Below are 15045 nucleotides of genomic sequence, written 5' to 3' on the forward strand. Positions count from 1 at the left end.
GGGATCACCCTTGGGTGGAGGAGGATCCCCTAGGATTTCAACAGGCAAATTGTGTTTCAGAATAGGTTCCTATTTAAAGAATACTCCATCTATTTCCCTTCTTTCATTCATAAACATATCATTTTCATGGTCTAGCAAATATTGTTCTAAAGGATCACTAGGAGGTACGGCAATAGAAGCAAGACCAATAATTTCATCCTTACTAGGTAATTCTTCTTCATGGTGTTGTCTACTAAATTTAGAGAAATTAAATTCATGAGACATATCATCTAAACCGATAGTAACAACATCCTTTTTGCAAACTATCTTAGCATTAACAGTGTTTAAGAAGGGTCTACCAAATATAATGGGACAAAAGCTATCTTGTGGGGAACCAAGAACAAGAAAATCAGCAGGATATTTAGTTTTCCCACACAAGACTTCAACATCTCTAACAATTCTCATTGGTGAAATAGTATCTCTATTGGCAAGTTTAATTGTGGCATCAATATCTTCTATCTCAGCAGGTGCAATATCATGCATAATTTCTTTGTATAAGGCGTAAGGTATTGCACTAGCACTGGCACCCATATCACATAAACCATGATAACAATGATCTCCTATTTTAACAGAAATAACAGGCATGCCTACTACATGTCTAGGTTTATCTTTAGCACAAGGTTTAGCAATTCTAGCAGTTTCATCACAGAAATAAATAAACATGCCCATCAATATTATCAGCCAAGAGATCTTTAACAATAGCAATATCAGGTTCAACTTTAATTTGCTCAGAAGGTGTGTAAGTTTTAATATTGCTTTTACGAACCACAATTAAAGCTTTAGCATGATCCTTTATCCTAACAGGGAAAGGTGGTTTCTCAACATAAGAAGTAGGAACAATAGGATCATTATAAGTGATAATCTTTTCTTTAACTTTAATAGGTGCAGCTGCTTTTACTTCTATGAGAGGATGATATTTAAACCACTTCTCCTTGGGGAGATCAACATAAGTAGCAAAAGATTCACAGAAAGAAGCTGCTATCTCGGAGTCAAGTCCATGTTTAGTGCTAAACTTACGGAAAACATCAGTATCCATAAAAGATTTAACACAATCAAACCTAGGTGTCATACCTGACTCCTTACCTTTGTCGAGGTCCCGATCTTCAGAGTTGCGTTTAATTCTTTCCAATAAATCCAATTTTAATTCAATAGTCTTTATCATAAAAGAGCCAGCACAAGAAGTATCAAGCATGGTGCGATTGCTATCAGAAAGCCGAGCATAAAATTTTTGAATAATCATTTCTCTTGAGAGCTCATGATTGGGGCTTGAATATAATATTGATTTAAGCCTCCCCCAAGGTTGAGCGATACTTTCTCCTTCGCGAGGCCAAAAAAAATATATATAATTGCGATCATGATGAACATGATGCATAGGATAAAACTTCTGATGAAATTCCAATTTCAATCATTTGTAATTCCATGATCCCGTATCATCACATAGCCTATACCATGTCGATGCATCTCCCTTCAAAGATAAAGGGAAGACCTTATTCTTAACAACATCTCCGGGTACACCTGTTGGGGAACGTAGTAATTTCAAAAAAACTCCTACGCACACGCAAGATCATGGTGATGCATAGCAACGAGAGGGGAGAGTGTGATCTATGTACCCTCATAGACCGACAGCGGAAGCGTTGTGACAACGCGGTTGATGTAGTCGTACGTCTTCACGGCCCGACCGATCAATCACCGAAACTATGGCACCTCCGAGTTTTAGCACACGTTCAGCTCGATGACGATCCCCGGACTCCGATCCAGCAAAGTGTCGGGGAAGAGTTCCGTCAGCACGACGGCATGGTGATGATCTTGATGTTCAACTGTCGTAGGGCTTCGCCTAAGCACCACTACAATATTATCGAGGACTATGGTGGATGGGGGCATCGCACACGGTTAAGAGAACGATCTTAGAGATCAACTTGTGTGTCTAGGGGTGCCCCCTGCCCCCGTATATAAAGGAGCCAAGGGGGGGGGTGCGGTCGGCCCTAGGAGGAGGCGCGCAGGAGGAGTCCTACTCCTACCGGGAGTAGGACTCCCCTCCCTTTCCCTAGTTGGATTAGGACTTGGGCGGGAAGGAGGAGAGGGAAGAAAGGAAAGGGGGGCGCCCCCCTCCTTGTCCAATTCGGACTTGGGGGGGGGGGGGAGGGCGTGCGGCGGCCCCTAGGCCTCCTCTCCTCTTCCTCCACTAGGCCCATTATGGCCCATTAGGTTACCGGGGGGTTCCGGTAACCTCCCGGTACTCCGGTAAAATGCCGATTTCACCCAGAACACTTCCGATGTCCAAACATAGGCTTTCAATATATCAATCTTTATGTCTCGACCATTTCGAGACTCCTCGTCATGTCCGTGATCACATCCGGGACTCCGAACTAACTTCGGTACATCAAAACTCATAAACTCATAATATAACTGTCATCAAAACCTTAAGCGTGCGGACCCTACGGGTTCGAGAACAATGTAGACATGACCGAGACACGTCTCCAGTCAATAACCAATAGCGGAACCTGGATGCTCATATTGGCTCCCACATATTCTACGAAGATCTTTATCGGTCAGACCGCATAACAATATACGTTGTTCCCTTTGTCATTAGTATGTTACTTGCTCGAGATTCGATCGTCGGTATCTCAATACCTAGTTCAATCTCGTTACCGGCAAGTCTCTTTACTCGTTTCGTAATACATCATCTCGCAACTAACTCATTAGTTGCAATGCTTGCAAGGCTTATGTGATGTGCATTACCGAGAGGGCCCAGAGATACCTCTCCAACAATCAGAGTGAGAAATCGTAATCTCGAAATACGCCAACCCAACATTTACCTTTGGAGACACCTGTAGAGCTCCTTTATAATCACCCAGTTACGTTGTGACATTTGGTAGCACACAAAGTGTTCCTCCGGCAAACGGGAGTTGCATAATCTCATAGTCATAGGAACATGTATAAGTCATGAAGAAAGCAATAGCAACATACTAAACGATCGGGTGCTAAGCTAATGGAATGGGTCATGTCAATCACATCATTCTCCTAATAATGTGATCCCGTTAATCAAATAACAACTCTTTGTCTATGGTTAGGAAACATAACCATCTTTGATTAATGAGCTAGTCAAGTAGAGGCATACTAGTGACACTCTGTTTGTCTATGTATTCACACATGTATTATGTTTCCGGTTAATACAATTCTAGCATGAATAATAAACATTTATCATGAAATAAGGAAATAAATAATAACTTTATTATTGCCTCTAGGGAATATTTCCTTCAGTCTCCCACTTGCACTAGGGTCAATAATCTAGTTCACATTGCCATGTGATTTAACACCAATAGTTCACATCATTATGTGACCAACACTCAAAGGGTTTACTAGAGTCAATAATCTAGTTCACATCGCTATGTGATTAACACCCAAAGAGTACTAAGGTGTGATCATGTTTTGCCTGTGAGAGAAGTTTAGTCAACGGGTCTGCCATATTCAGATCCATATGTATTTTGCAAATTTCTATGTCAACAATGCTCTGCACGGAGCTACTCTAGCTAATTGCTCCCACTTTCAATATGCATCCAGATTGAGACTTAGAATCATCTGGATCAGTGTCAAAGTTTGTATCGACGTAACCCGAACCTTTTGTCACCTCCATAATCAAGAAACATATCCTTATTCCACTAAGGATAATTTTGACCGCTGTCCAGTGATCTACTTCTAGATCACTATTGTACTTCCTTGCCAACATCAATGTAGGGTATACAATAGATCTGGTACACAGCATGGCATACTTTATAGAACCTATGGCTGAGGCATAGGGAATGACTTTCATTCTCTTTCTATCTTCTGCCGTGGTCGGGTTTTGAGTCTTACTCAATTTCACACCTTGTAACACAAGCAAGAACTCTTTCTTTGACTGTTCCATTTTGAACTACTTCAAAATCTTGTCAAGGTATGTACTCATTGAAAAAACTTATCAAGCGTCTTGATCTATCTCTATAGATCTTGATGCTCAATATGTAAGCAGCTTCACCGGGGTTTTCTTTGAAAAAAATCCTTTCAAACACTCCTTTATGCTTTGCAGAATAATTCTACATTATTTCCGATCAACAATATGTCATTCACATATGCTTATCAGGAATGCTGTAGTGCTCCCACTCACTTTCTTGTAAATACAGGCTTCACTGCAAGTCTGTATAAAACTATATGCTTTGATCAACTTATCAAAGCGTATATTCCAACTTCGAGATGCTTGCACCAGTCTATAGATGGATCGTTGGAGCTTGCATATTTAGTTAACACCTTTAGGATCGACAAAACCTTCTAGTTGCATCGTATACAACTTTTCTTTAATAAATCCATTAAGGAATGCAGTTTTGTTTATCCATTTGCCATATTTCATAAAATGCGGCAATTGCTAACATGATTCGGACAGACTTAAGCATAGATATGAGTGAGAAACTCTCATCATAGTCAACACCTTGAACTTGTCAAAAACCTTTTGTGACAATTCCAGCTTTGTAGATAGTAACACTACTATCAGCGTCTGCCTTCCTCTTGAAGATCCATTTATTTTCTATGGCTTGCCGATCATCGGGCAAATCCATCAAAGTCCATACTTTGTTCTCATACATGGATCATATCTCAGATTTCATGGCCTCAAACCATTTCGCGGAATCTGGGCTCATCATCGCTTCCTCATAGTTCATAGGTTTGTCATGGTCAAGTAACATGACCTCCAGAACAGGATTACCGTACCACTCTGGTGCTGATCTCACTCTGGTTTACCTACGAGGTTCGGTAGTAACTTGATCTGAAGTTACATGATCATCATCATTAGCTTCCTCACTAATTGGTGTAGTAGTCACAGAAACCGGTTTCTGTGATGTACTACTCTCCAATAAGGGAGCAGGTACAGTTACCTCATCAAGTTCTACTTTCCTCCCACTCACTTATTTCGAGAGAAACTCCTTCTCTAGAAATGATCCATTCAAAGCAACGAATATCTTGCCTTCGGATCTGTGATAGAAGGTGTACCCAACATTTTCTTTTGGGTATCCTATGAAGACGCATTTCTCTGATTTGGGTTTGAGCTTATCAGGATGAAACTTTTTCACATAAGCATCACAACCCCAAACTTTAAGAAACGACAACTTTGGTTTCTTGCTAAACCATAGTTCATATAGTGTCGTCTCAACGGATTTAGATGGTGCCCTATTTAATGTGAATGCAACTGTCTCTAATGCATAACCCCAAAACGATAGTGGTAAATCGGTAAGAGACATCATAGATTGCACCATATCTAATAAAGTACGGTTATGACGTTCAGACACACCATTACACTGTGGTGTTCCAGGTGGCGTGAGTAGTGAAACTATTTCACATTGATTTAACTGAAGGCCAAACTCGTTAACTCAAATATTTTATTTCTGTGATCATATCGTAGAAACTTTTATTTTCTTGTTACGATGATTCTCCACTTCATTCTGAAATTCTTTGAACTTTTCAAATGTTTCAGACTTGTATTTCATCAAGTAGATATACCCATATCTGCTCAAATCATCTATGAAGTTTAGAAAATAACGATACCCATCGCGAGCCTCAACACTCATCGGATCGCATACATCAGTATGTATTATTTCCAAAAAGTCAGTTGCTCGCTCCATTGTTCCAGAGAACGGAGTCTTTAGTCATCTTGCCCATAAGGCATGGTTCGCAAGCACCAAGTGATTCATCATCAAGTGATTCCAAAATCCCATCAGCATGGAGTTTCTTCATGCGCTTTACACCAATATGACCTAAACGGCAGTGCCACAAATAAGTTGCACTATCATTATTAACTTTGCATCTTTTGGTTTCAATATTATGAATATTTGTATCACTACGATCGAGATCCAACGAACCATTTTCATGGGTGTGTAACCATATAAGGTTTTATTCATGTAAACAGAACAACAATTTATTCTCTTACTTAAATGAATAACCATATTACAATAAACATGATCAAATCATATTCATGCTCAACGCAAACACTAAATAACATTTATTTTAGGTTTAACACTAATCTCGAAAGTATAGGGAGTGTGCGATGATGATCATATCAATCTCGGAACCATTTCCAATACACATCGTCACTTCACCCTTAACTAGTCTCTGTTCATTCTGCAACTTCCGTTTGGAGTTACTATTCTTAGCAACTAAACCAGTATCAAATACCGAGGGGTTGCTACGAACACTAGTAAAATACACATCAATAATCTGTATATCAAATATACCTTTGTTCACTTTGCCATCCTTCTTATCCGCCAAATACTTGGGGCAGTTCCGCTTCCAGTGACCAGTCCCTTTGGAGTAGAAGCACCTTAGTCTCAGGCTTAGGACCAGACTTGGGCTTCTTCACTTGAGCAACAACTTGCTTGTTGTTCTTCTTGAAGTTCCCCTTCTTCCCTCTGCCCTTTTCTTGAAACTAGTGGTCTTGTCTACCATCAACACTTGATGTTTTTCTTGATTTCTACCTTCGTCAATTTCAGTATTACGAAGAGCTTGGGAATCGTTTCCGTTATCCCTTGCATATCATAGTTCATCACGAAGTTCTACTAACTTGGTGATGGTGACTAGAGAATTCTGTCAATCACTATTTTATCTGGAAGATTAACTCCCACTTGATTCAAGGAATTGTAGTACCCAGACAATCTGAGCACATGCTCACTAGTTGAGCGATTCTCCTCCATCTTTTAGCTATAGAACTTGTTGGAGACTTCATATCTCTCAACTCGGGTATTTGCTTGAAATATTAACTTCAACTCCTGGAACATCTCATATGGTCCATGACGTTCAAAATGTCTTTGAAGTCCCGATTCTAAGCCGTTAAGCATGGTGCACTAAACTATCAAGTAGTCATCATATTGAGCTAGCCAAACGTTCATAACGTCTACATCTGCTCCTGCAATAGGTCTGTCACCTAGTGGTGCATCAAGGACATAATTATTCTGTGCAGCAATGAGGATAAACCTCAGATCACGGATCCAATCCGCATCATTGCTACTAACATCTCTCAACACAATTTTCTCTAGGAACATATCAAAATAAACATATGAAAGCAACAACGCGAGCTATTGATCTACAACATATATATGCTAATACTACCAGGACTAAGTTCATGATAAATTAAAGTTCAATTAATCATATTACTTAAGAACTCCCACTTAGATAGATATCCCTCTAATCCTCTAAGCGATCACATGATCCAAATCAACTAAACCATGTCCGATCATCACGTGAGATGGAGTAGTATCAATGTGAACATCAATATGTTGATCATATCTACTATATGATTCATGCTCGACCTTTCGATCTCCGTGTTCCGAGGCCATATCTGTATATGCTTGGCTCGTCAAGTATAACCTGAGTATTCCGCGTGTGCAACTATTTTGCACCCGTTGTATTTGAACGTAGAGCCTATCACACCTGATCATCACATGGTGTCTCAGCACAAAGAACTTTCGCAACGGTGCATACTCAGGGAGAACACTTCTTGATAATTAGTGAGAGATAATCTTAAAATGCTACCGTCAATCAAAGCAAGATAAGATGCATAAAAGATAAACATCACATGCAATCAATATAAGTGATATGATATGGCCATCATCATCTTGTGCTTGTGATCTCCATCTTCGAAGCACCGTCATGATCACCATCGTCACTGGCGCGACACCTTGATCATCATCGTAGCATCGTTGTCGTCTCGCCAATCTTATGCTTCCATGACTACCGCTACCGCTTAGTGATAAAGTAAAGCATTACAGCGCAATTGCATTGCATACAATAAAGCGACAACCATATGGCTCCTGCTAGTTGCCGATAACTTAGTTACAAAACATGATCATCTCATACAATAAAATTTAGCATCATGTCTTGACCATATCACATCACAACATGCCCTGCAAAAACAAGTTAGACGTCCTCTACTTTGTTGTTGCAAGTTTTACGTGGCTGCTACAGGCTTAGCAAGAACCGTTCTTACCTACGCATCAAAACCACAACGATAGTTTGTCAAGTTGGTGTTGTTTTAACCTTCGCAAGGACCGGGCGTAGCCACACTTGGTTCAACTAAAGTTGGAGAAACTGACACCCGCTAGCCACCTTTGTGCAAAGCATGTCGGGAGAACCGGTCTCGCATAAGCGTACGCGTAATGTCGGTCCGGGCCGCTTCGTCCAACAATACCGCCGAACCAAAGTATGACATGCTGGTAAGCAATATGACTTATATCGCCCACAACTCACTTGTGTTCTACTCGTGCATATAACATCAACACACAAAACCTAGGCTCGGATGCCACTGTTGGGGAACGTAGCAATTTCAAAAAAATTCCTACACACACGCAAGATCATGGTGATGCATAGCAACGAGAGGGGAGAGTGTGATCTAAGTACCCTCGTAGACCGACAGCGGAAGCGTTATGACAATGCGGTTGATGTAGTCGTACGTCTTCACGGCCCGACCGATCAAGCACCGAAACTACGGCACCTCCGAGTTTTAGCACACGTTCAGCTCGATGACGATCCCCGGACTCCGATCCAACAAAGTGTCGGGAAAGAGTTCCGTCAGCACGACGGCGTGGTGACGATCTTGATGTTCAACTGTCGCAGGGCTTCGCCTAAGCACCGCTACAATATTATCGAGGACTATGGTGGAAGGGGGCACCGCACACGGTTAAGAGAATGATCTTAGAGATCAACTTGTGTGTCTAGGGGTGCCCCCTGCCCCCGTATATAAAGGAGCCAAGGGGGGGTGCGGCCGGCCCTAGGAGGAGTCCTACTCCTACCGGGAGTAGGACTCCCCTCCCTTTCCCTAGTTGGATTAGGACTTGGGGGGGAAGGAGGAGAGGGAAGAATGGAAAGGGGGGGCGCCGCCCCCTTCCTTGTCCAATTCGGACTTGGGGAGGAAGGGCGCGCGGCAGCCCCTAGGCCTTCTCTCCTCTTCCTCCACTAGGCCCATTAAGGCCAATTAGGTTACCGGGGGGGGGGGGTTCCGGTAACCTCCCGGTACTCCGGTAAAATGCCGATTTCACCCGGAACACTTCCGATGTCCAAACATAGGCTTTCAATATATCAATCTTTATGTCTTGACCATTTCGAGACTCCTCGTCATGTCCGTGATCACATCCGGGACTCTGAACTAACTTCGGTACATCAAAACTCATAAACTCATAATATAACTGTCATCGAAACCTTAAGCGTGCGGACCCTACGGGTTCGAGAACAATGTAGACATGACCGAGACACGTCTCCGGTCAATAACCAATAGCAGAACCTGGATGCTCATATTGGCTCCCACATATTCTACGAAGATCTTTATCGGTCAGACCGCATAACAACATACGTTGTTCCCTTTGTCATCGGTATGTTACTTGCCCGAGATTCGATCGTCGGTATCTCAATACCTAGTTCAATCTCGTTACCGACAAGTCTCTTTACTCGTTTCGTAATACATCATCTCGCAACTAACTCATTAGTTGCAATGCTTGCAAGGCTTATGTGATGTGCATTACTGAGAGGGCCTAGAGATACCTCTCCGACAATCGGAGTGACAAATCGTAATCTCGAAATACGCCAACCCAACATTTACCTTTGGAGACACCTGTAGAGCTCCTTTGTAATCACCCAGTTACGTTGTGATGTCTGGTAGCACACAAAGTGTTCCTCCGACAAATGGGAGTTGCATAATCTCATAGTCATAGGGACATGTATAAGTCATGAAGAAAGCAATAGCAACATACTAAATGATCGGGTGCTAAGCGAATGGAATGGGTCATGTCAATCACATCATTCTCCTAATAATGTGATCTCGTTAATCAAATAACAACTCTTTGTCTATGGTTAGGAAACATAACCATCTTTGATTAACGAGCTAGTCAAGTAGAGGCATACTAGTGACACTCTGTTTGTCTATGTATTCACACATGTATTATGTTTCCGGTTAATACAATTCTAGCATGAATAATAAACATTTATCATGATATAAGGAAATAAATAATAACTTTATTATTGCCTCTAGGGCATATTTCCTTCAGTCGGTGCTTTGGAGATGGAGATCAAAAGCACAAGTTGATGGCCATATCATGTCACTTATGATTTGCATGTGATGTTAGTCCTTTCATGCATCTTATTTTGCTTAGGACGACGGTAGCATTATAAGGTGATCCCTCACTGAAATTTCAAGATAAAATTGTGTTCTCCCCAAGTGTGCACCGTTGCAAAAGTTCATCATTTCGAAGTAGCACGTGATGATCGGGTGTGATAGACTCTACATTCACATAAAACGGGTGCAAGCCAGTTTTGCACATGCGGAACATTTGGGTTAAACTTGACGAGCCTAGCATGTACAGGCATGGCCTCGAAACACAAGAGACCGAAAGGTCGAACACGAGTCATATAGTAGATATGACAAAGTTCTTCAATTGCTACCACCTAGCTACAAGAGCTTTGTGTTGAACTATAACATGCAAGGGATGAACAAGTCAGTCTCTGAGTTGTTTGTGATGATGAAAGTCGCAGAGTCAGACATCCAGAAGGAGCATCAAGTGTTGATGGTGAATAAAACCACTAGTTTCAAGAAAGGCAAGGGAAGGAGGGGAAACTTCAAGAAGAGTAGCAAAGCAGTTGCTCCTCCTCCTATGAAGAAACCCAAGGTTGGACCCAAGCCGGAGACTGAGTGCTTCTATTGCAAGGGAACTGGCCACTAGAAGCGGAACTGCCCCAAGTATGTGGCCGACAATAAGGGGGCCAATGTCAACAAAGGTATATATGATATACATGTTATTGATGTGTAACTTACCAACTCTCGTTGTAGTGCCTGGGTATTTGATACCAGTTCGGTTGCTCACATTTGCAACTCAAAGCAGGAACTACATAATAAATGGAGGCTGGCGAAGGACGAAGTGACGATGCACATGGGAAATGGTTCCAAGGTTGATGTGATCTCCATCGGCATGCTCGCTCTTCGATTACCATCGGGATTAGTGGTGAACCTGAATAATTGTTATTTGGTGCATGCGTTGAGCATGAACATTATATCCGGATCTTGTTTAATGCGAGACAGTTACTCATTTAAATCAGAGAATAATGGTTGTTCTATTTATATGGGTAATATCTTTTATGGTCATGCACCCATTCTGAGGAGTTTATTCTTATTGAATCTCGATAGTGATGATACACATGTTCATAAAATTGACGCCAAAAGATGTAGAGTTGATCACCTAATGATGTGATCCTGTTAATCAAACAACAACTCTTTGTTCATGGTTAGGAAACATAACCATCTTTGATTAAGGAGCTAGTCTAGTAGAGGCATACTAGTGACACTCTATTTGTCTATGTATTCACACATGTATTATGTTTCCGGTTAATACAATTCTAGCATGAATAATAAACATTTATCATGAAATAAGTAAATAAATAATAAATTTATTATTGCCTCTATGGCATATTTCCTTCAACACCTGCAAGCTTAAATAATCCACAAACTTCATCCACATATATTAAGTGCTCATCAGGATGCTTTGTTCCATCTCCTACAAAGGATTAGCTAGCAGTTTTTCTATCATACCCGAAGGAATTTCGAAGTAGATATTTTCATTTTCAGTAGGTTAAGTAGGTTGAGGAGCAACTCTTTGCTCTACTGGTCGGGGTGAAGATACCCCGAACAAGCCCCTCAGAGGATTACTTTCCATAGTAACAAGTGACAGTAAATTTCAGCACACTATATAAAATTTTCCTTACCAAATTCCACCTACCAAAGGCGCTTCACTCCCCGACAACGGCGCCAGAAAAGATTCTTGATGACCCACAAGTATAGGGGATCTATCGTAGTACTTTCGATAAGTAAGAGTGTCGAACCCAACGAGGAGCAGAAGGAAATGATAAGCGGTTTCCAGCAAGGTATTCTCTGCAAGTACTGAAATAAGTGGTAATAGATAGTTTTGTGATAGGATAATCTGTAACGAGCAACAAGTAACAAAAGTAAATAAAGTGCAGCAAGGTGGCCCAATCCGTTTTGTAGCAAAGGACTAGCCTGGACAAACTCTTATATAGAGAAAAGCGCTCCTGAGGACACATGGGAATATCGTCAAGCTAGTTTTTATCACGCTCATATGATTCACATTCGATACTTTGATAATTTGGTATGTGGGTGGACCGGTGCTTGGGTACCGTCCTTAATTGGACAAGCATCCCACTTATGATTAACCTCTATTGCAAGCATACGTGTACGAGAGAAATGCGCATCGCTCGGCCCCGACCTCCCACCGTAACCGGGAACTCCTCGAAATTTTCCTCCCCCTCGCTTCTACCACGGCTTTTTCCCGTCATGGACGGCCCAAAGAATGTCATGCAGCTGCGTCTCCGGCCCGCCCAGGACGAAAAGCCCATTTTCTGTCATGATTTTTTGTCATAGAAGTAGGAGCCAACCACATCTATGATGATACCGGGTTTTGTCACAATTATCGTCATAGAAGTGTCATATGTATGACAGAAAAAAAATTCGTTCGGCCCAAAATGTCACGGATGTGTCTTTTTTTTGAAGTGGGGTGGACCGGTGCTTGGGTGTTGCCCTTACTTGGATAAGCATCCCACTTATGATTAACCTCTATTGCAAGCATCCGCAACTACAACAAATATATTAAGGTAAACCTAACCATAGCATGAAACATATGGATCCAAACCAGCCCCTTACGAAGCAACGCATAAACTAGGGTTTAAGCTTCTGTCACTCTAGCAACCCATCATCTACTTATTACTTCCCAATGCCTTCCTCTAGGCCCAAATCATGGTGAAGTGTTATGTAGTCGACGTTCACATAACACCACTAGAGGAGAGACAACATACATCTCATCAAAATATCGAACGAATACCAAATTCACATGACTACTAATAGCAAGACTTCTCCCATGTCCTCAGGAACAAACGTAACTACTCATAAAGCATGATCATGTTCATAATCAGAGGGGTATTAATATGCATATAGGATCTGAACATATGATCTTCCACCAAATAAACCAACTAGCATCAACTACAAGGAGTAATTAACACTACTAGCAACCTACTAGCAACAATCCCGGACTTGGAGACAAGAATTGGATACAAGAGATGAACTAGGGTTTTGAGAGGAGATGGTGCTGATGAAGATGTTGATGGAGATTGCCCTCTCCCGATGATAGGAGCGTTGGTGATGACGATGGCGATGATTTCCCCGGCAGAACAGCTCTGCCGGAGCCCTAGATTGGTTCCGCCTCGTGGCGGCGGAGTTTCGTCCGAGGAGATGGCTTATGAATTTTTTCTCATCGAAAGACTTCATATAGCAGAAGATGGACATCGGAGGGCCACCAGGGGGCCCATGAGGTAGGGGCGCGCCCAGGGGGGTAGGGCGCGCCCCCCACCCTCGTGGGCAGGGTGTGGCCCCCCTGGTGGACTTCTTGCGCTCAGTATTATATATATATATTCTGAAAACGTCTTCCATGAAGTTTCAGGACTTTTGGAGCTGTGCATAATAGGTCTCTAATATTTGCTCCTTTTCCAGCCCAGAATCCCAGCTGCCGGCATTCTCCCTCTTTACGAAAACCTTGTAAAATAAGAGAGAATAGGCATAAGTATTGTGACATAATGTGTAATAACAGCCCATAATGCAATAAATATCGATATAAAAGCATGATGCAAAATGGACGTATCATTTCCTTAAGGAAGAGTTGTATATGATGCAACCAAAAGGTTTTGACGTATCATCCAGAGAATGCTGACAAAGTGTGCAAACTCCAGCGATCCATTTATGGACTGGTGCAAGCATCTCAGAGTTGGAATCTTCGCTTTGATGAGGTGATCAAGGCGTTTGGGTTTATACAAGTTTTTGGAGAATCTTGTATTTATAAGAAAATGAGTGGGAGCTCTATAGCATTTCTAATATTATATGTGGATGATATATTGCTGATTGGAAACAATATAGAACTTTTGGAAAATGTGAAGGAATATTTGAACAAGTGTTTTTCATTGAAGGACCTAGGAGAAGCTGATTTCATATTAGGCATCAAGATCTATAGAGATAGATCGAGACACTTAATGGGACTTTCACAAAGCACATACCTTGATAAGATTTTGAAGAAGTTCAAAATGGATCGGTCCAAGAAGGGGTTATTGCCTGTTTTGCAAGGTGTGAAGTTGAGTCAGACTCAATGCCTAGTGACTACAGAGAATAGAGAAAAGATGAGTGTCATCCCCTATGCTTCTGCCATTGGCTCTCATCAGGTATGCGATGTTGTGCACAAGACCGAATGTCAGCCTTGCCATAACTATGGCCGGAAGGTTTCAAAGTAGTCCAGGAGTGGATCAATGGACAACGGTGAAGAATATCCTTAAGTACCTAAAAAGGACTAAGGAAATGTTTCTTGTTTATGGAGGTGATCAAGAGCTCGTCGTAAAGGGTTATGTCGATGCAAGCTTTGACACTGATCCAAATGACTCTAAGTCTCAAAACGGATACATATATGTTTTGAACAGTGGAGCGGTAAGCTGGTGCAGTTCCAAGCAGAGCATGGTAGTTGATTCTACATGTGAAGCGAAGTACATAGCTGCCTCAGAGGCAGTGAAGGAAGGTGTCTGGATGAAGCAGTTCATGACATATCTTGGAGTTGTGTCCAGTGCACCGGGCCCAATGACTATGTTCCGTGACAATACTAGTGCCATTGCTCTGGCCAAGGAACCAAGGTTTCACAAGAGGACCAGACACATAAAGTGACGCTTCAATTCCATCTGTGCTTACGTCAAGGAGGAAGACATAAACATTTGCAAGATACATATGGATCTAAATGTTGTAGATCCGTTGACTAAACCTCTTCCACGAGCAAAACATGATCTGTAACATCCCAAATTTTCAATTTCAAATGTTATACATAGGTCATTCATGCATATCATATTGCATTTCGTTTCGCGATCCTCGAAATTCTAAGCAACTCAAGGACCCTCGGAGAGAGTTGGGGA

Source organism: Triticum aestivum, chromosome 2A (genome assembly GCF_018294505.1).
Source record: "Triticum aestivum cultivar Chinese Spring chromosome 2A, IWGSC CS RefSeq v2.1, whole genome shotgun sequence".
Taxonomy (NCBI): Eukaryota; Viridiplantae; Streptophyta; class Magnoliopsida; order Poales; family Poaceae; genus Triticum; species Triticum aestivum.